General features: G+C 40.2%; 1 protein-coding gene across 1 annotated transcript in view; it reads left to right on the forward strand.

The window, feature by feature from the left end:
* The window catches only part of SCFD2 (sec1 family domain containing 2), a 398307-nt gene that overhangs the window by 160484 nt on the left and 217814 nt on the right, over positions 1-20009 (forward strand). The gene's annotated exons all lie outside the window — the stretch shown is intronic.

Genomic DNA, 20009 nt, shown 5'->3' on the forward strand with positions numbered 1-20009 from the left:
CAAAAAGGACTTGCTTTCTGAAGATAGACTTTTACTTGGCCAGTATAGATATGCCTCTTATTAAGTATGTTGAAATGGCACATGGCCTGAGGAGTTGGGTTTATGTTTACACTTAGCTGCTGAAGAGAATGTTTAACCTACATCTCAAGATAAGGAGTAATGGGATGGTGTTGAGGCAGGGGTGACTCAGTCTTGAATCAGTACAAGGCATGCCCAGTATGTACCGAAAGAACTGAATTGTCTTCCAAATGTGCTTAGCCTATCATGGAACTAGGTTAGTCTGGCCCACAGTGTTGCACTTAACATTATTCCAACTTTTAGTCTTGACTTACTTGTTACTGGGTGGCAGAAATTATTTTATGTCTTCTGCACATTTGTGGTTGATGAGATTTAGAAGTATTATTGAAAATAAGCATGTAATCAATATAAGAATTGTGCTTTTCATATAATGTTGTAATTTTACTAATCTTAACTATTGATAGAATCAAGAAAGCAATACTTTCTAAAGTAAAGTTCAATACTGGACTAAAGACGAATCATGTTATCATCACACAACTGCTAAGTGATAAAACCAGGACTTGAGCCCAGGTGTTCTGAGTCTGGAGCCCATGTCTTTAATCATGAGACCTAAAGCTGACACAAATTCATTTCCATAACCGTTGAATATTGTATTCTATAACTTATGCTTGCTTACATTTATTGTTTTATGCCATGCATGCTCATTTTCTGAACAGTGAATAATATTTGGTTGATATTGTAGATATTACTTGTGTTTTTGAATCTATCTGTAAAGATCCTTTCTCCAGGGGATCTTCCCAACCCAGGGATCAAACCCAGGTCTCCCACATTATAGGTGGAGTCTTTACCAGCTGAGCCACAAGGGAAGCCCACGAATACTGTAGTGGGTAGCCTATCCCTCCTCCAGCTTGTCTTCCCGACCCAGGAATCGAACCAGGGCCTCCTGCATTGCAGGCGGTTTCTTTACCAACTGAGCTATCAGGGAAGCCCAATAGCGACTTACAGATGTTTCCTTGTACTGTCCTGTTTTGGTGCATGTATCCTCTTTGTTTCTGCATTGCTATAAAGAAATTAAAATATTTTTTCTAGTCATTGAAATCTGTTGGTTGTCTAGCTTTCTAAAACAGGAGTAGCAAAGTTAAATTCTTTTTGTTTCAGTAGTATCTCTTGACAATAATTGTGCTGTGTTTAAAATGCATATTTCCTTTTATATGTTAAAAATGTAATTTACTTTTGACAGTGTCTTTTATCTCTATTCTTCCCTTTTATGGAAAGGGCAATGAGAAATTGTGATTGGAAAAACAAAACAAAATTTAAGATGGTCAACGGCAGCTATTATTTTCTTTTTAATAGGTACTCTTGGGGAAAATGGTGGGCAAAAACTCTTTTCTATTCACACAAAATAACAAGGGTTGACTCTTGGGTGTCAGGGATGGGAGCTGTAAAAAGAAAATTGATATGGCCTAAATGTGTCATTTAGTGTTGTGCTTTCTCAGTCTTGCTAAGTTCAAAGAAAATATCGGTTTCTATATATGTTAGTGTTTGCATGGCAGTCACAAGAGAAAACAAAGGAAAACCATTTGAACTTTCTTCAGAGTATGAAATCAAAAGACTGATTTTAAAGATCTGTGCAAACTTGGACTATCCTCATACAGGGAGGTATATCAGAAAAGTGTAGACTTAGAACAGAAATCCTTAACTCAGAAGTCCTGGCTGTGTCATTTCCTCTCAGTGTGTGTTAGTGGGCAAATCAATGTCTCTGAACTTTGATAATAAATACAAACACTCTATTGACCACTCATGGTTTTGCTGAGAATAAAACGATGTTATATGTATGAGCTAATTTTTGATCCATTTACTATTGTAATAGGTAATTTTTTCCCATTGCTGTTATTATTTTGCGAGCATCTAGCTATCATATAGGACAGTGCTTCTCAGCCTTTTCACATTGAGATGCATTCAAACAATGAGAATACTTGCGTAGCCTCCCATGGTGAGTGGACAGGCTATTGTGGTGGGAGGAAACCAGCAGCAGGGGCTCTGATCACTTCCGGCCCTACCCTATTGACCTGTGACCTGAAGTGAAGGAGCAGCTTGTCACACCTGTAAACTATTAAGGGCAAATCAATGCACTAAGGTGTGTTGGTCAGAAGGCTCTGGAGTCAGGAAACAAAGAAAAACAAAACTTGCATATATAGTTTTTGACACCAGAACTCTTGGAAAAAAAATTTTTTTGGTAAGCAATTTTTATATTAATCAATTTATTTTCCTGAATTTTTATATTTCCTGTCTTTAATTTTTCCATGTCTTTAAAGGGGCTAGATCTATTTATTGAGGTTCAGTGTAATGCTAGGGAATGAAAGATTCAAAATATCTAAAAACTGTGCTTCCAGAGAGAAGCATGATAATACCATGGAAACTGTGACTTACATTTATTTCTTAGATTCTTATTTTAGTTCCTGTTGATAATTTGGGATTATCAATTTCTGTATTCTTGTATTAGGATTGTACCTGGTTATAGGTGATGGAAAATTTACCAGATTAGCTTAAATAATAAATAAAAATAAACAGGTTTTTTTTTTCCACAGCAGGAAGTCAGAAACAGGCAGCAGAACTCACACTCTTTTTGGCTTCCTTCTCCTTTTTTTCTGTCATCATGGTCATGAGGTGGATACTCCTCTTCCATATGTTATATCCATGCTTCGGGCAAGGAGGGAGGAAGGATGAAAGGAAAAGGAATATGCTAGTGAAATCTGCCCTTTTTTCTTCGTACAGGAAAACCACAACTTTCTGGAAGTCCTACCAGAAGACTTGTAATCATTTGCCTATGAAGTTGGCTCATTTTCTAAAACGCTGCATGAGTCAAGGGATCTTACTGAGAGGCAGGATTCAGCCTGTAGGCTTACAGGTTGCAGTCTTTATATATATATATATTTTTGGATTTTAGTATCCAGTATGCAGGTTGCGATCTTTAGACTAAGTACTACTTAAGGTATTGACTATTATAGAGAAAAGCTTTTGAATCTCTAATACTAGAAATCTGAAAGATCTCTAGGCAGTGAAATTATACACTACAGATCTCATGAACTCCTTTTTTGACTTTTTTTTTTTTTAACTAAAAGAAAAATCACATTCGTTTACATTTTAATCTGCCGTGAGTTCACCAGTGAAGTAGCATAGGTTTTCCTTCCAAATCCATACTGTAAAGATACCATCTAAGTGGAAGTCGACCTCCCACAGAACTCTGACTATTGGATGGAAAATGCAAGGAAGCAATTTGGGGCTTAATATTAGGAAGACAAATCAAGAAAATAAAGCCAGCCAGAAAGTCTGACTCACTCCCACGAGAAGAGCTTCCCAGCACAAAAGGCTGACACCAGAACTTGAGCATCAGTAAGAATTTTACCAAGACATTTTAGGACTTGAAAATGTTACGAAAAGTCAGTTTTGTGGAAGGGATGGTGCCTAAGTTTTCCTCAATTTCTGGGAAGATGATACTTTCCTAGCAAGGTCTTTAGTCATGCTACCTTTCCTATGTAGTTCCCCAAACCTCGATATAAAATAATGGCAGGATTCCTGTTACTCTCACTGGAATAATCAGAACTTCACACTGATTGGAATAAAATGTATAAATTACCTTCGTGATGGACCATGATTTTTTAAATCATCTTCAACTTTTTTAAGAGATCTTGTTTCCTGAGTTTTTTTCTTCTCTGTTCGTCCTCACTTGCCTATTGTCCCATTTAAGATTAACCATGGATGACAGATGAGGAAAGGCTGAAGGTAAGAACAGTCTAGAGAGCTCTCATCCGGCATCCACTTGTGTTCTCTAATGGGAATCTAAGAGAGGACTTCGAATGAGGAAGGAGCTGAGGATTTGTTTTCAGTGGGTTGTAGAAGGCAGCTTTCTTTCAGGTCTGCTTGCCAATGGAAAGCATATATATGCTCCTGTCCTTAGCAAAACAAAGCCGCATTCTACAACCAAAAGTGAAAATCTATTTGCAATGATTTGTATATGACAGCTTTTCTCTTTTGAAAAAGTTCAGGTAAACATAGACCATATAAAATTATTATTGCCATTCATGGCTGATACTTTATTATGAAAACTTTCATCTCCATCAGCATAAGACATAGACATTTTATTATGTTAATAGAGGTATATCTTTCAAACAAGGCATTTTTCATTATTGGTCAAGTACTTTTCCTAGCCTTGTAGAAAGTCAGTCTTTGTAAAATACGAAATACTTCCCAACAGAGGACTGTAAAAGACGAGGTAATGAGAACTTCTCCGCTTTTGTGCTTCCTTTCCCTATCACGTCTGCATTCTTTCCTCATTTCACAGCTTCCCCTCAGTAATTCATCAAATTTCAAAATATACGTTTCTGCAGATTTCTACTCTTAAGGGCACTATTTCAATTGAAAAACAGTTTTCAAGATTTCAGATATCTTTCCCTTGAAAAGTTGTTCCTTGGACCTTGACCATTGCAATGATAAGGATGTTGCCGTGGTAACTAGCAGAGTGATCCTGAAAGTTCATTGCCAGCTTAAATGTTACCCACAGTTGAATGAAAACTTGAGCTCATTACAGTAGGTGACAGTTTACAAAACCATGACTGCAGAATCCACTACTCACTCAGCTGAAAGACTTCAGGATACAGGGGAAAATTCATTTCAGAAAAGATTCTGCTTCATCTCTTGCTTCTAATTTATGGAGTCTCAGTTATTGTGGCATTCCGGCATTAGACTTTTCATCAAGGCATGTACCTTCATTTCTAGTGTTTCAGATTTCTTGTTTCAGGGCACCAAAACAAAACAAAACAGCTTTTTAAGACTGTTGTTTTCCATTATGATTTGTAACAGTGTTTGGTATAATAGGGTCTATTTTTCCTCTTGATTTCTAAGATTTCTGCTGGAAACTCTGATGAAGAACATATGTCTGCCCTAAATCACTCCCATGAGAAATGTTGGAACTGTTACATTTAGTTTTACTGTCCAACATATTAAAATAGTTAACTGCAGCACGTATTACAAAATGGCTATATCAACTGAAGTTTACAATGTTTAGTTCATATTTAAAATACATCACAAGCTGTGTAGAAAAATATTTAGAGCTGCCTATTAAGGTAGCTAACTAGTTAAGTAATTTTGCAAAGATATTAAGGGATCACTACAAATTACTTTCTCCAGTACTTAATTTTTTCATGCCAGATCATAAAAAATGATCATTCTTAATTAAGACAATGGAACAGATCTTCTTGCAGTGGTATTTATATATGCACAAAGGCATGAGACAGACTGTCTAAATCATTAATTTTTATGTCTGCTCATGATGCCAATAGTAATAATTGTGTGTGTGACAGAGAGGTTAATAATTGCTGATTCTTATTAATTGCACATTAGATTATAAATTTCTTAGTCATGAAAGAGAACAAATGGAATGCATGGAATACAGTGTAGTTTTCTTAAACACATAGCTGTGGATCAGATGGGAGTGATTTGAGTGTTGTGGTCGAAAAGAGCACAGAGGAGAAGGGGACTAATGGTCATTCCTCAAAATCGTCATAGGTGTGTAACCTGAAAATAAGTCACTTAGCTTCCTCGTTGTAAAGTGAGAGTCTTATTAGGTGCGTCTTAGGTCTCTTCTTTCGCTGCCACTCTGGGGATCTAGCTTCATTTGTTTTTTATTTTTATCAGAGTCAGTGTACTCTAAACCAACTCCTCCTCAGTACCGATTTCTTTGTCAGGCTATCACTGTCATCTCAGGAGGGAAGCAGTGGAGTCATTGACTCAACCTCCACTCCGAGAGCTGTGGGCTCTCCCTGCGGCCGTGTCTGCTTCCTTTGAGATGGCCTTCTCTGTTCACAGTTCTCCAGCAATGCTCACTGCGCTCCAGGCACACAGTGGCCCAGGGCCACTCCACCCCTGCCCACCCACTCATTCAGCTTGCTGATAACCAGGTTAACATTCTTAAGTTTAATTTTATATTTTAATATCTTTAAGGTTTTCCCTCCACTAGAAGAAAGTAGTCACCACTAGAAAGTAGTCATACTTTCTCTTTGTAGAAAACTTGGAAATGTAAAGAACAATGTAGAAGGCACATATAAATTTCATTTCATTGAATATTGATGAAAAACAGGTATTTGCCATTTGTATTTCATCTTCTGTGAATTGTCTGCTCATGGTCTTCTCCTTTTCTTCGGACTGAGTTATTAATTCTATTCTTGATGATTTTAAATCAGAGCACCTGTAGTATTAAGGTTATTAGTGCTCAGTCATATGTTTTGTTAACATGTCTTCCTGGTTGGTATTTGCCTTTCATGTTTGCTCAAACGGCAGGTCTGGGGATGGAGCTGTATTTAGGAATGAGGGTGCAGGGACTCTAGAGGCATGATCGGGACGCTCTGCATCTTCCAAACTTCTCTTCCTCCTGAGTATTGGCCTCATTCTTTCCTGTCACACCTGCCTCCATGTGACCCCCTCATCCCTCTAAGGCATTCCTGGCCTCTGTCATTTCAGAACAGCAACTCAGGAAAAAGAGTTTTTGTTTTCAACCCTAAGACATGAAACTGACTGACTTCCAGTCTCCATTGCCAGGGGAATAGGGTTGTCTGTGGCCAGGATGAGTCTTGAGTTCATCACTGCGTTGGGGAGTAGGCAGGAGAGACGGGGGCAGGATTTGGAGAACTGGCAGTGGTCTGTGATCAACAGCCTAGCATGACCACTTACTGATAGAAGAGGGACTGGAGTGGTTCCGCAAAGGAGGGGACACTGATGTACAAATGCTAGGCATGGCCATTGTGAAAACATTCACAAATAAACCAGTTTTCTTTCTTTATATCTAAAAAACGTATCTTATCTTCTCCCTCTTGAGTTTGGTACTTTGCCTGTAAATGGATGAAGATGTCACTGGCACCAGAATAATTGCTTCGGAGTAGGTGTTTATATGCCTAAAAATCATTGTCTGGAATTTTCACTAATGTTTTAGAAAACAGCATCAGAACAACTGGGGAAATTCTTAGACCTCAAACTGCTTTCACCATATTATTGCTGTCAACACTCAAGTAGCCATAATTGTGCCTGTCATGTATGGCTGTGTAATTAAATGTGATTCTTTGAATATAAGTATTAGCAGGGCAGTGATTATCATTTGGATGAATTTTAAAACTCCATTCATGTTTATACATTTCTTAAAATATTTATAATTGGATTTTTTCCCTGATTACAGAAATATACTTGTTCATTGTAGAGTATTTGGACTATCTTTTACTCTTTAATAAACACAGAATAAAATTTAAAGTTACCTATGAACCCACTACTGAGAGAAAACTACTGTTAGTATTTTGATATGTACTTGGTGACCTATTGGTAAGTAGAAATTCAGATCCCATATAAGCTTCCCAAGTAAAAGTGGCAGGTGAGATTTTTGTTTTAAATTTGTTTTGTAGTTTATCTGTCAAGGTCAGAGTGCCTAAAATAAAGGGGATCAGGAATAATGTCATATATGGCTTTTGAAACTAACATTGGCAAGGTAATTGTTGAGAATGTTGGTACTGAATTAATGTCCCGAGTTCTAGGAGACATTATCCCTCTAAAGTCAAATTACCCTTAATCAGAACATAAAGGAGAATAGGGGCTTCTCTGTCCACAGGATTTCCCAGGCAAGCAAACTGCTGTGGGTTGCCATTTCCTTCTGCAGGGATCATCCCAACCCAGGGATTGAACCCAGGTCTCCTGCCTTGTAGGTGGATTCTGTACCATCTGAGCCACCAGGAAATGCATACAAAGGAGAATTCTCTCAGCCAAAAAGGAGGACCATTATGACCTTGGGTAGGAGAGAAAACACTTAGGTACAAATAGTTCAGCCTAGAATTTCAGCAAAAGAAAATTAAAAAGAGACACAACAGGCTCTAGACACTGATATTATTTTATTATGTGAGGAGAAAAGATTAATATTTTAAAAAACAGAAGGAGAACATATGTGTACGACCATGGTGATATTCATTTGTATTTTGAAATTTAGTTGTAAATGTAACCAAGAATGTAATTCCCATGGAAACCTGACTTTTTCTGCCTTCATATGTTGCCTGTTTATTCTGTTCTTAGCACCTGGAGTGAATTGGTCCCAAATGGAATGGTAATTTTCACTGAAGTGTTTATAAAATGAAGCTCCCTTCTGCTTTTTTTCCTTTCATTTTAAACACAAGACATATGCCTGCACCTCTTCGGCCGACTCTTGAGTTGTTGCCAGCCTGACAGAGGGCCATCTGGAACAGGAAACTGATAGGGTGCAGTGTTCATTAACAATTAACATTTTCCAACGTGTAAAATGCATTAGGGTTTTAATTTTAAATGCTGTGGTTTTGTCCAAACTATACTCTGAAATAATTGTATTCTTTGTTTGCTTATTTTTGTTGTTGTGGTTAAGAAAAACAGTTAAATCTGATTTTTTTTTTTTTTGCATACAGTGATATAGAATTGAGTTTCTTTTGTGTACAAATCACCACCTTGCAAAGAATTCAATCTTTGGCCAAAAAAGTTTCCTTCATAGTTAAAATGTGGTTGGATACTTCCTCACTGGAAATGCACACCCTTTCTGTCAAAGTGTAGAAACAATTCACTGTGTAAACAAGCACTTTTGAGTTACAGTTTCCAGTATTCAGAGCGTCTCTTTGATGTACAAGAAGTGAAGCACATGTCTTCATCTGTTTAAAAAAAAAGCAGAATGCTTTAAATTTTGTTCCCGGATTTTTCTATGACTTTTCCTTTGTTATTTTTTTAAACTTGAACCTCTTGCTTACCATCCCTCTTCTCCCTTTCTCCCTCCTAATCTCACCTAATCTCACACTTCTACGAGAGAAATCGGAAAACTGGTCACCTGGGGAGTTTGCACACTGTACTCTTGATTATTTCAAGTTGTTCTCCTGGAGAATGCAGAAGCCCAGACAACATGACATCATCTGAGATGAGTACAGCCTTTTATTATAGAAATCGGTATTTAATGGCTTTTGAATGTAGAGCGACTGTAGCATTTCAGAGCAATAGCCCTTCCAGATATTCGACTGGAAGTGCTGACACCATTCTGTGTCAGGGCCACTATGCACAGAGTTTAAAATAGAGCAAAACCACCAGAGTCTATTTGTTGGAATTTCTTGGTAGGGTATGTGCAAATAACAATCAAAATATCAGATCTCTAATTACATCTTTATTGTTTTTATCTTTGCAGTTCTCTCTTGAGCCAAGTTATGCCTTATCATTTATTTAAAATGCAGATTCAAAATGTGAAAAATCCAGGAAAAAGCTCTGGGAACATAGATATGTTGGCTTTTTGATTGGCCCTTTTAAGGACATGGCTCTTGTTTTGCAATTTGGCAGTGAAAAAAATATCAGTGTTTTGCTTAAAATAATAGAAGAGCAAAAATGAACATGATCAGGCTCAAAAAAAATCTGGGTCATTACTCTCCAGGGTAGGGAGGAGCTAGAAATGGTTACTAAATAGTGTGCTCCACCCACGATGTCCTCCCTGTCTGGACCAAAGGGACACACCCTCTGCACTGGACTCTTGAGAGCAGTAGAATGACATTTTTCCACAATCACCTTCTCACTCTGGAGGTTTTGTATTCTTTCATACCCTTTGTTCTAGCCACAGGCTTTTCAGTTCCTTAAATCCACTACACACCCTCCACTAACTCCCCACCTCAATCCAGTTAACCTCTTTGGGGCACGGCTCAGAAAGACCACATGTCCTGGGCTCAGCCTTGTGCCCCTGCCTGCTAGCTCAGAGCCTCCCCCCTCACCATGTGTCTAGTGAACAGTTTATTATATATTTTTGTGGTAAATTGATTAGTGTCTGCCTTCCCTCTGCCCCAGACCATAAACTCCATCAGTTTGGTTCACCATTGTATCTCAAACACCAGCTATGCTCAGGAGCAACATGGAAGGCTTTTCGTAAGTACAGTATTTATTGAATGAAGGAGGGAATGAGAAAGCGGACCTGGCTCAGCTCCAGTGTTTCATCGGACACTGCAGCGCTGCAAATAGGTTACAGCTTTACCAGAGGAGAGAAGAGAATAGAACATTAAAGGAAGCCATTGCTCCACCAATGAGAGTTTAAAATCCCATTGTTTGCAATATAGTGAAGAAAATGTTTCATGCAGTGAAAACAAAGACTATCAGCCAGTGATGGAACGGTTATTTTGTGCTAAATACTAAATCTGGCAGTCTCTTTGTGCTGCCAGATTTTGAATTCTGGAGGTTTTTGGTTAAATTCACTGTTTTTCCATTACTCCTTTTTTTTTTTTTCCATCTTTATTTCTTTGTCCGTCTTCTCTTTTGTCCCCTCATCTTGTTTCCTGGCCAGGTAGTGAGGCTGCTATTCAGCCACACCTGGAAGGCAAAACATTTTTTGACTTAACTTTTAAACCTCAGGCCTACTGACAGTTCTTCTCCCACCTGAATGTATCAATGTAACAGAACATCCGTGGACAGAATCACCTGGGCAGGAGAGCTTTCCTCCTGAATGCCTGTCAGCAGTATCCAGCTATAGCCTCCTGACTAATATCTCTGAACTGATCTGTCCTCAGCCAGCTTCTGTAGCCCTTTCTGGCTGCTCTCCCAAACTCTCCCCCTCCCACCCTGAACAGAACCATTTCTCCAGAAATGTTTTCTAAAATAACTCTTTTTTTTTTTTTTTTGCACCACATCTGCTGCTCCCACCCTCTTCACCCCGCACCTCCACACCTAATTATCAGACCTGAACCATGGGAGTTCAGTCATGAAACTAGCATTCCTAACTTACAGTATTCTATTAGGTACTCAGTGATAAGGAAACGACTTGGCTTTCATAATATCATACAAAGTGGAGGAGGGAGTTTGCCCCCTGTCCCATGTATCTCTTGTCTGCTCATGTGTAACCTGAGGTCCCATCATCAGGCATGTGTGCCCATTGATAGGAACATGAGCCTGCATACTGGCTCTGAAGTTTTTCTTCTCAAGGCAGGAGCTGACTAGCCTGAGCACCTTTTGCTTTTCATACATATAGAAGAATCTGTGATCATTTCTTATTGCTGTGGCAAATAGGAAAGTTGCAAGATGCTAGTGAAGGAGAATGAGAATGAGAAAAGCTTTAGATCCAGATACATGTAATAGTGTGTTTAAGAACCTCAAGTGCTCTCTTCTTAGGATTTAAACAGTTTTATTTTCAACTCTACAATAAAGTATTTTCCAATTGTGCTATATTTCAATAACATTTCTTATGCCTAAAATACATCCCCTGCCTCTCCATTCTTACCTGTAAAACTCCCACTTATTCAAAATGCAACTACAATAGCATTGCCTTTCTTATTCCTTCTCTAATCATTCCAGCCCAAAGTGACCCTGCGCCTCAGTATTGATTTGTGACATCTCTAGAGCATTTATATTTGTGTCACCTCACATGGTTGATACTTGTACACGTGTGTGCTTCCTACCTGGTGATCTTGGACAAGTTACTTATTCTCTCTTCACTAGTCTATCTTTAAAATGAATGTACATGAGTTTGAGCAAACTCCGAGAGATGGTGAAAGACAGGGAAACCTAGCGTGCTGCAGTCCATTGGGTTGCAAAGAGTCAGACACGACTCAGCGACTGAACAACAAATAATACCACATCTCTTGTTGGACTACTATATACACTTAACAGTATACAGCTACTGTGGTTGTTTGGTTTCTGTTACCTTAAGTTCCTTGAGGGCAGCAGCCATTTATTATTCACCCTTGTATTCTCAGTCCCCATTTTTAAATTGTGGTGCTGAGTGAAGGAAGAGATAAAGACTGGGGTGTGTATTTTCATGCTGCCCTTCACTTTTCTCTGTTTCTAGACTTGTTTCAGATGGAATGGAGGCTAGACTGACAGCTCAGCCTTTGGGGTCTAGAACTGGTTCTGAGATGTTACATGGTGAGAGAAATATTCGATAATGAGTATAGAGGAGCCTGGTGGGCTACAGTCCATTGAGGCACAAAGAGTTGGACATGACTAAGCACACACACATTGTTTTTTGCAAAATATTGCTTTATAAACCTGCTGTATTACAGAAAACTTTTCCTCCTATTCCCGATAAGCCAAACACTGTAAACAGTATATCATCTTCTTGAGAGTAGATCTAGATATTCTTCTCCTCCAAAGTTACTTTACTCATCTAGGCATTGACTCTCACATTTTTCTTTCACACATACATATTTGGAACCAATAAGATTTCTTTTAACTTTATAAGAAAAGGAAATTTAACCCATGTGTAGTTGAAAGAACTTACTTTCTTCTTATACTTCCTTTCTCTGAAGAAAATCTTACAGGTTGGGTATAATCTCCTGACCCTCAGCTTTCACTGGTCCAACTCTGTGGAGTTACCAGACGCCAATGAATTTGCCTATATGAGAAGAAGGGCAGTAAGAGAGCTGGTCTTTCTCTTCCTCAAATATTGGTTTCATGCTCCTAGCATGTCTGTCAGCACTAATAAGAATTAATATTTATGGCACACCAAAAATGTCCAGACGTGGCACCAGAACCGTCTCGTGGGATGATCTAGCTCACTGAGCTCATCGTCTGAATGATACAGTGAGATGTCAGAGCTCTCGCAGGACAAAGCCCCGCCCCAGCAGCACTCTGTTCCAATAGGCTTATCACCAGAGCACACAGAGCCTTTGTTCTCTGGCTGCGCCGGGTGGGAATTCTTAGACCCTTGTTACCACAGACGTGCCTGTGAAGATCCATTTGAATTCTTCCCCAGAGTGGTTCCCAAGCACTGTTCTACAAACCGGCTGTGTCAGAATCCCTAGAGAGAGTTGTTCACCAGAGTTATAGACCCTACCCGAGCCCTACTCTATCAGAGAGTTGAGGGGTCAGGTCTGGGGATCCGGGTAGAAAAGGAGCAGTGTGTTCTATCTGGAGCTTCCTGGACCAGGCACAAGACAGGGCTTTCCCTTCAGAAACACGCCCGCTGGAGGTATGTGGACTGCACCCTCTCTTCTGGGGCACTTAAGGTGCCAGGTTATTGAACAGGGTAGATGTTGTCTACTCGGAGTAGGTCAGCAGGCAGTCTGAGGTATCAACAGGCATCTTACAGGTACTGACCTGGCGACTGGCTGGCCATGTCTGTAAGTGCCTGTCACACAGCTCTTAAGTGAAGGCGCTAGAAGTCAAACCTAGTCCTGTCTGGGGCCAGTGTCGGAGGTCTCTGTCTCTGCACTGTGTTGCCTGCTAATTCCCAACTAAGCGGCTCCAGCCACTCCTTCCCACCTGTTTACTGTGTTGGTTTCTCCTTGTTTATTGTGACACAGCTGTTCCATTTGGTGACCGAAGCTCTTGCCAGGGCAGTGTTTATGCTGGGACTCTTCCTTCCCTTTCATGGTGAGTGAGCTGGAGTTTGTTAGCCGGCCAGTGTTCAGAAATCAGGGTCCAGGAGTTATTTCCCTTTAGAATTTTTTATAACTTGGTATCAAAGTGATTGAGTCTTGGGAAGTTGTTCCTCAGGTGATCCCATTAGGCCAGAACCTGATTTAAATGGATAACAGGAGGCAATGATGACAGCTGAAACGTTTAAAGTAACAACACATTTTGGGAAAGAAGACCAGAAAAATGAGAGCGGTCCCGGTAACTGCTTATATTAGTATTCTTGATTAATGTCTGCTTTTTAAAACATCAAATTGCTGATGCATCTCTGATCACTGCAGCAATCATAACCAATTAGTTGTGTTTATGTAATATTTAAGAGTGCATGGGCAGGGCTGGCCGAAATGTCACTTTCTTCCATGGAGGGAGTCAAGATTGCATGCCTCGCTGCTTCTCCAGGCCTGGTCTCTGCAAAACACGCTTCCCAGCATGAGCAGCTCACAGCCCCACACTGAGGCAGCTCTCTGGGCGACTCAGTCGATTCAGCTGTGGACTCGAAAGGGCCCCCAAGAAACTGCCCGTGACAGCCTTCTCCGAAGCCAGGCTGCCTCTTTCCTTCCACACCTCAGAAGCAAAGCGGATTGCAGGCTCATACCCAGCAAGCCTCAGCTGTTCTGTAGGCCTGTTGTGTTTGGCCTCTGCAGTGTTTGTGAAAACCTTCACTTGGAAGCCAGATTGGAAAAGAGCAGCTTTAAATAAAGAACTGGGTTTTTGTAGCTGTTGTTATTTGGTTTCTCTGAAAAATGTAAAGAACGGCAGGAATTGATTGAGGCTAAGTCTTGGCTTCTCTCCAGACATCCCAGGTGGCTCAGTGGATAAAGAATCCACCTGTCAATGTAGGAGATGCAAGAGATGCAGTTTCCATCCCTGTGTCGGGAAGATCCTCTGGAAGAGGAAATGGCTCCACTCCAGTATTTTTGCCTGGAAAATACCATGGGCAGAGATGCCTGGCGGGCTGTGCAGTCCATGGGGCTGCAGAGTCAGACACGAATAAGCACGCACGCCCATGCAGCTGTTCTCCAGCTGGCTGGGGCATCCGTCCCTGACCTCCTTCTCCTATAGTATCTGTGGCCCGCCTGCTGCAGGGAGTGTGTGGCTGTACTTTCCTATCACCGCCATGTTATCCCTCCACCTGCCTGTTAGCAGATGGACGAGCTGGACAAGAGGCCATTCTGACCAATTGGAAAGGGTTCACTTATCATTGCATCACTATTTTGTAAACAGGAACTTGAGATCCATGCATTCCTGAGTGTTTTTAGAGAAATGTATCAAGCACAAGCTATGGCATGTAGTGGCCACTTGGCAAACATCTGCTGACTGACTGAATCTTTGACTAGAGGCCCAGGGTTTGGGGACCCAGGGTCCTGTGTTTGGCTGGAAAAAGAGACATCAGGGGCAGTTTGGGAATATTACTGGTACTCTGTAGACATATGCAGAGCAGGGAAGCCAGCTAGCGATTTTTCACTTTCCATGAAATACAGGACTTGATCTTGTGTTGGGACACTTTGACCACTTTATACTGAAGCCTATTTGAAGACATTAAACTTTAGTGACTTTGTAAAATTTCAGTAAATTTTCTTCTCAACTAAGCAAAAAGCCCTTTTGGGTTTAGTTGGGTGTGACTGTCTCTCTCACCTGACACTGTCTGTTTCTCCCAGTGGGGCTGTGAAACAGGACTGCCTCCCATGTCTCTGCTGCCTCTGTGCCCCCCAGAGCCCTTTGATGTCAACCATGAACCCTCATTTTGTTCCTCGCACCTGGGCTCTGCCCTACCAGACCCAAAACAAGTTCTCAATGGTCCTATCACAGTGGTTTGGGACTAAGGTTTCACAAATTGCCTGGATTGAAATCCTGATTCATCCTGTGGCCCTGCAAGTTATCTATCATTTCTCTATCTTAATTTTCTCATCTGCAAAAGGGGTATGGTAGCATTGTCAGAACTGTGCTGGGCACATTGGGAGTGCTCGGTGAGTGACAGCTGCTGTCTTGGTGGTGGCAGTGACAGCAGCAATCGTGTCTGTCTGAAATTTTGAGAACGTAGCCACTAAGAACTTTTTTGTGATTTAGTTTCATCTTACCCGCATTGACTCCTTGGAGCATTGCGGAGTGCTTTTGTCACCAGATTATAAGAGTTTTGTATGCTTTTTTTTCCCCCTTAATGTGCGGTCAAGTTTGATTTGATAAAACAAGATAAACATACAAGGGGTCTATTACTTCCTGGGTTATAAAAGGCAGACGAGGCCTATGTGAGGGAAGGTCATTATCTTCCCATAGTAATTACTATGCTATAAAGCTCAACACACTCTCACACCTTTTACTGAGGGAAAACAAGACTGGTTTCTGTGTAAAGCTCCTTGTGGTAAAGGCTAGCTTTGGAATGTGGTGTGATGTCACTGCTGATTGGCCCGGAGGTCTGGGTTTCATTTGTGTTATTAGAATACCTCAATTTATCTGTGTTCCACAGGGGATCATAGCACTTTTCAGGGCTTTGGAAAGTTCTGAAATGAAAGCACACTTCAGGGCTAAGACATGACTGTCCCAAACACTGGCAGTTCTCACAAGGCTAACAGTGTCTGTTGACCTTAAGGAATGATTTTTTTTTCCTTAGCTATCAAGCCACAGGATTTTTAAACTGGTTTTATGACCAACTCTCCCTCTAGTCCACCCCCTTACTTACTTTGGACAGAAACTCGATTTCAGGGACAGAGTTGTAAAGTAAATGTTTGTGTTGGGGCCTTTTCTTTCCAATTCCTCACAGATTCCTTTCAGGTCTGCAAGAGAAAGCAAATTCTGTCGGTTATATTTGATTCCCAAAGTGGCTTTTGAACCCCAAGTCGTATGTGTCCTACTGAAACAAAAGACTTCCATTAAAAAAAAAAAAAAAACAGTAGATGCCTTGCAGATTATAAGAGGAATGTCCTGTGGAGGATAAAAGAGATGGGAGGGAGGTATGGAAGGAAGTCTTTGAGAATCAGAATTGAAGGTGTCCCTGCCAATTAGGTCCATGACCTTGACTCATTCTTAGCTGTTGGTGTCTTCCTCTGTGAAGCTGAGAATCACAAGTACACCCTCACACAGTGCAGGAGGACCAGTGCTGGGCCTACCCATAGTTTTTTAAGCACTCAGTAAGTAATATGTTACCACGATTACCATTACTATTACCATGCCTTGCTCTAGACTGAACTCCACTTATTCAATTATGAGATCTCATGTCACCAAAACATTTTGTAAATACTTTTTTTTTTCCCTGGTAGAAATATTTGAATGAGCCCTCTCTTTGTTTATTGATCACCAAATCTCTTGATCTAATCACCATCTGCTTACATGTGGAGAAACGCAGTCATCGACATGACTGATACTATATGTTTTTAACTCCTGGTAGACCATCAGTCACATGTTTACTGAGTGCCTACTCTGTGCCAGGTAGAAGTGGGTTCTGGGGATATAAGAGAAAGCTTCTGCCCTGAAAGAGCTTGTATTGTTGTGGTAACATTACTTGTATTTATGCCACATTCATTCTACATAGTACCTGGCATACAGGAAGTACTCAATAAATGTTGGCGGCAGGGAGTGGGTGGGTGGTGAATTGAGTGCAACTTACTGAAATGTAAATCCGGTTTAACAATCTTCGTCCATCTGGTTGGGTAGAAAAATAGGTCTTGCTGATTACTATCTTCTGTCTGGCTGTTTGAAGAAACTCTTCACTGTGATACGTATAGGTCTTTACGTGTGCTGCTTGTATATGTAAAGAAATGTGTAAAAGGAGAATTAGCAGAAATACAAACCAAGGTTGGCATACTTGTTCTTGAACCTGACCAGAGTTTGCAAGTTTGTCAAGAGCTTTTCCTTTAATGGACACAGAACCCCCAGTCTGCCTGCACACCAGCAGCCTCCCCTTGTACACCTGCAAATCAAGAAGAAAGAGAGCAGGTGAAGGGGGTGGGAAGGACGCAGCAGGCCAAGACCTGTTAGTGCTTGGCCTTGTATAGAATGCTTCACCTTTTAGAATCACCTTTTATCTCTGAAGTAGATGCTGTTCACCACTGCACTCCACCTCCAGTTGGTCTTGTAGCAAGGCGATGTAAAAGTCAAAGTTGAAAATCATATGCAAATGCTTCCATTCAAATTAATTTATGAAGCTTGATGTTTTAGGGTTGGTTAAGGTACCTTAGAGATTTTAATGCATCCTGATTCCTCTCTTCCCCTCTCCCTCCCTCTCTGTGTTCCCTTTTTCTTTCATCCATTCACTTTGGACATCACTTTTGTCATTTTTTGAGTGATGTTTATTGCAGGGCAGTATAGCAAAGTGATTCATAATGTAGACTCCCAGGTCCTTCCATAGGGACTTCCCTAATGGTCCTGTAGTTAAAAATTCACCTTCCACTGCAAGGGACGCAAGTTCAGTCCCTGGAGAGGAAAGTGAGATCCCACATGCTGAACAGCAACTAAGCCCATACGATACAGCTAGAGAAATCTGGTGCGCCACAGTGAAAACCTAGCACAGCCAATACAAAATCCTTCTGTAAATGCTTCCCCATACCTTCTACTGACATCAGAATTTTGGGTCTAGCACAATATCCACCGGTGTACCAAGCCTTTTCTACTTCTGCCAATCAGTTCTGAATGATTTTCACTGTGGTTATTTCTTGTTTTGTTTTGTTTTGTGATTATATTTATAACCAAATCATATAAACAATCAACAAAAGAGAACATTCAAGTATTTTAGAAGACAGTAAATTCAGGCTTAAAGTACTCCATTGACCTCAGTACAGTGTTCAAGGTTTATACAAAATGACACATAACCCATTCTACTATGTTGGAGCAGAGTTATTTAAATACAGTTTATCTTAGGCTAACCTCCTATCTCTCGCTGTAGCCTGTTCTCCTAGAGAATGGGGAACTCATTCTTTAGACTTCTTTCACTTTCCAGAATGTATTCATCGTGATGTAAAGTAGCAGTTACTTCTTAATATACTCAAGAATAGAGCAGTGATGTCTTATCTTAATCTTTATATGGCATAGATTTTTGAACATGAAAGTGCAAGTGTTAGTCGCTCCGTCGTGTTTGACTCTTTACAACCACATGGACTGTAGCCCACCAGGCTCCTCTGTCTGTGGAATTCTCCAGGCAAGAATACTGGAGTGGATTGCCATTTCCTTCTCTAGGGCATCTTCCCAACCCAGGGATCGAACCTGGGTCTCCCACATTGCAGGCAGATTCTTTACTGTCTGAGCCACCAGGGAAGCCGTGATAGGCTGTGAAATACAAGTGATCTTGATATATAATCACTCATAAAATTTCATAAAGCTCAAATTAATATATTCAAATATGGAAATTTTTAAACAGTAAAATTAGCAGTGTTTCCCAATGTTCTTTTTCTGTTCCAAGAACCTCTAGGATGTCATCTTACATTTAGTCGTTGTATCTCTTTAACTTTTTCCTGCCTATGATGGTTTCTGAGACTTTCAGTATTTTTGATGATATAGATATTCTTAAGGAGTACTGCTCAGCTATTTTGTAGGATGTTCCTCAGCTGAGATTTTTCTGAGGTTTTTCTTATCATTAGAATCAAGTTATGGGTTTTCTTTTTATTTCTTGCCTCAGTCCTAGAATCAGCTATTTCTACAAGGAGCCCCGGTTCCTTTCACTGGAGAATGGTATTAGAAATCAAGATCTGGTGTTAAGTATGCTCACTGCAGTTGGGATATTATTCTTCTAGACCTTCACAACTAACAAACAACAAATTACAGTATGTATATAAACCCATGTAAATATACACATTTATAAATATTTCCATTACAAAGCCATCTGTATTCAGGTTAAAGTAAACATGAGTTTATATTACTAGAGTCTCCAACTCTAATCCATTACCATGTGGCTCATTGTAGCCTCATCCCCTTGTTTTCGGTATACTTCCATACCAATAATATTTCATCGAAACCTGGCTTCCTCTATCCTCCATCCACTTATTTAATGTGTTAGATTCAGTTTATGCGCCCCTTTCCTCCATCAGAATACTATGCATGTGAAATTGTAGATGTCTTAGGGTCGCCTATTCCTCTTCAGTCGTGATGTTAATTTTGGTCACCTGATCAAGGCATTGTTGGGGTTCTTCTTATAATGTATTTAATGTGTTATCTTTTGCAACTAATAACCAATTTATGATCATTTATTTTGATATAATACAAATATCTTGCTCCACATAAAGCTGTCACCCGCTGATTCTCACTCTTACAGATCTTACAATTATGGTTACAAAAAAATGATTTTAACTCCACCATATCTCTGCTCATTAGTTGACATTCTGCTAGAAGAAAAAGCTCTCTTCTCCGCTAGATGTCAGTGTATATTTTTATCTATTTGTTATCAGTATGGATTCCTATTTCACGTATTACAATTTACTAATTTAGGGGCCAGTCAGTCAGTTCAGTCGCTCAGTTGTGTCCAGCTCTTTGCAATCCCATAGACTGCAGCAAGCCAGGCTTCCCTGTCCATCACCAACTCCTGGAGCTTGTTCAAACTCATGTCCATTGAGTCAGTGATGCCATCCAACTATCTCATCCTCTGT

The sequence above is a fragment of the Bison bison genome, unplaced genomic scaffold (genome assembly GCF_000754665.1).
Source record: "Bison bison bison isolate TAMUID 2011002044 unplaced genomic scaffold, Bison_UMD1.0 scf7180017864458, whole genome shotgun sequence".
In the NCBI taxonomy this organism is placed as follows: Eukaryota; Metazoa; Chordata; class Mammalia; order Artiodactyla; family Bovidae; genus Bison; species Bison bison.